We start from the raw sequence: 3,042 nt of genomic DNA, 5'->3' as shown, positions 1-3,042 counted from the left end.
GAAAGATAACTGTGATAAGGACACAGGCTTTTGATATTTCGCTGAGGATGACTCAAAGAAAAGTTGGAACGTCCAGTTTGTACATCAATCTCTTTTTATTTTAAACTAATGATAGATATAATTATATTATAGTTACTAATATGCGTGCACAAGTCCAACTCTCATTTGGCCTTACATTCTTTTATTTAAGAAAATAATCACGTTGGCATCTACCGTAACTAAAGAACCGTATGATTATGAATTATACGTCGGAAGACCGTACGTATAAAATTTCGTTCGCAAACCGACCTAATATGTATCGATTATTGAAAAATACATATAAGCTTCAGCTTTATGATTCTTCCGGTCCCTGCGATATTTTGAATCTATGCTGAAATATTACGTCTTCAAATACGAGCACGTGTCCTAATGGTTTATTACAAGGCGTATGATACGACTATGGCTCGCGAATCAATAATGTCCATGCTACACACGAGCACATAATTATTAACTCTTTCAAAGCCGCGCGTTTTTTCTCGAAGGAGAAAAAATGTCGCGCAGTAGCGGCATACGTGTGGACTTTGCGCTATTTGCGGAAAGCATGTACAATATATACTATGCGTAGAGTTTTAAGGGATTATCTCTCAACCGCTTAGTGGAAAATCTATGATCGACCACCAAGTGGATACCTTTTTTTCTCTTTTTGTGCTAAATCGGTTTTGTAGCAAAATGTAAAATTCAAAAAACACACTGCTCTTTGAAGCTGATATTTACAGAGAAGTACCAATTAGCAGCCTTTCCTATTACCTTCTATGAATACAGAAATTGTATTCACCATGCCGTGCACGTAATTTCATCGTTTTTTAATCCTATTTTTTTTTAATTCTATTAAAAAAGCTACTGTAAATAGAAAAAATATTCAAGTTTTATTGTAAGTTTTATTGCAGAATAAATACGAGAGAGTTTAGTGTCGTCGTAAATCGTGAATATACATCCTTTTTTAAAAGAAACGACGATAGCATCACCTATTAATTTCACACATTTAGATAAAAAATGGATAAAGTTCTAGGACACTGAAGAGATTAATATAATCTAAATTCATCATATATCAAATGTGAGAAAAAAATATAATAAATCTATGCGATCAAAGATAAATATTTCTATCTCTAATGGAAGAAATGACTTAATACGAAATATCAGCTATGATATAATATTTTTTTCAAAATATGTATAATTTTTGAAAGTATTAACTAAAATTATTAATGAAATTAATAACTGTATTACAGTTTTGGAAAAATCTATTTCCTTGTAACTTACAAGATTTGGGATTTTGCAATTTCAACAATGAGATGCCCGAAAAGTTTCTTCTTTGAAGCAACGAGGTTAAGACGTCATATAAAGAATCGAAAGCTTGGGAGGACTTGAAAGGATTGCCAGACGGACTGGCAGGACATTGAGCAAATAGGAGATCAAATCACAAACTGAGGGTTTTTCCTTCAAGACGTTCCTCATCGCCAATATATCACTGAACAGATATACGATATTCGAAAGAACGTTTTAACCCGTTATGAGCACGCTCAATCACAGTCACTAATAATTATGATTAATTGCGATATGATACAGGATATTTGCATTGACGAGTTAATTCTTCATATTGCCTACATTTTTTCATTACTTTTTCCATCCTAAATGCAACCGCATATAATAAGTAGTATTTTCTCCTGAATAATATTCTACTTAGAGAGAGAAAGTGAGGAAAACAAATTTATATGTATTTCCATATAAAAAATGATCCCAAAATTATTAGGAAAAATTTATTTGATAAAATAATTAAAAAAAAGATCGACAAACATTAAAGTTCATGAATTTCTTTCGTATATATCAATTATGAGTAAATATTTCTTGTAAAATCATTTTTTTTGTAATTAAAATTATTAATGTAATTAATAATTGGCAGTATATATATATTTTTTTGGAAGAATTTACTTTCTTGTAACTTGCAAGGTTTGAGATTTTGTGACAAAAATAGGACTCCCGATTAAATTTTAAAAGACTTTTTTGTTACTGCAAAACAAAATGATTGTCTCATAAAGGCAAATTACAAAAACAAAATGATTGTTTCTCTATAACAATATAATATGGTACAATTAAGAAGCACAGATTTGAACATTTTCTTCATCATTCGCGTTCTGCTTACCTCAGGAACGTAGACAAAGCGTTGCCGGAGGAAAAGCTGAGAAACGGGGTCCGAGACATGCACCGTCCTGAACGTTAAGGACCTGTACAGGTCCTCGATTTTTTCTTTCGATCTCGCGTCCACGCTCTAACACTTCTCGCGACACACACTCTCCCTTTTTCTCACCTTTTTCCTCTCTCTCTCTTTCTTTCTCTCCCTCTTGCTTTCTTTATCCCTGGCTGCAGCGACAAGTGGCAGCTTCGACTATCACGTTTGACTATCGGTGTACCAGCTCTTTCTCCTCAGCTCTCTGCGTCACAGTGGCTTTACGGGCGCGATTTACTTGAACGAAACCCGGATGTGGCTGCCGATGTGTCGCGGGCTCATTGATCTCTCGAGACAAACTGGGGGGCACGCGACGATGTGCACGAGGACGTATCCGACGGTGATCCCGAGCGTGGAGCGAAGCGAAGCGACGCCGGTGCTAAACGCTGACTGAACCACTGCCGAGGCAATGGGGGTTGCTCCGTACCGTGTGCTCCGTTTCCCCCTTGCTGCTCTCAACCCCTACGATCGGCCTTCTCGTTCTCTCCACTCATCTTCTCTCCTCTTCCTCCGCCAAGCGTCCCTCCCACCTTTTTACTACTTCTCTCTCCCTATCATGCGCGCGTTCTCTCGTTCCTCGTCACGCTTCCCCGCGGCGCGTACAACCCCACGCTAACGCCGTCATCCTCCGCCTGGTTGTAATAGCGTACACACGCAGTACACAGAGAAAAGCACCATCAGCATTGCGCGATCCTGCGCCCTCGTAACTCATAGGAGTATCGCAGGAGAGTCCGTTCCCTCTCTGTCTCTCACGCGTAAAAATCATCGGCGAGATTCGTGCG

The 3,042-nt window shown here is 37.8% G+C and overlaps 1 protein-coding gene across 1 annotated transcript in view; it reads right to left on the bottom strand.

Moving 5' to 3' along the window:
* The window catches only part of LOC108751263 (GTP-binding protein Rhes), a 25,954-nt gene extending 23,668 nt beyond the window's left edge, over nucleotides 1–2,286 (bottom strand). Inside the window, exon 1 of the mRNA XM_018491349.1 lies at nucleotides 2,177–2,286. The gene's annotated coding sequence lies outside the window, so the exon portion shown is untranslated. The remainder of the gene's footprint in view (nucleotides 1–2,176) is intronic.
* Between the last annotated feature and the right edge of the window lie 756 nt (nucleotides 2,287–3,042).

The sequence above is a fragment of the Trachymyrmex septentrionalis genome, unplaced genomic scaffold (genome assembly GCF_001594115.1).
Source record: "Trachymyrmex septentrionalis isolate Tsep2-gDNA-1 unplaced genomic scaffold, Tsep1.0 scaffold43, whole genome shotgun sequence".
Lineage (NCBI taxonomy): Eukaryota > Metazoa > Arthropoda > Insecta > Hymenoptera > Formicidae > Trachymyrmex > Trachymyrmex septentrionalis.
The sequence above is the reverse complement of the archived record's forward strand: the minus strand, read 5'-3'. Positions and strand labels throughout refer to the sequence as shown.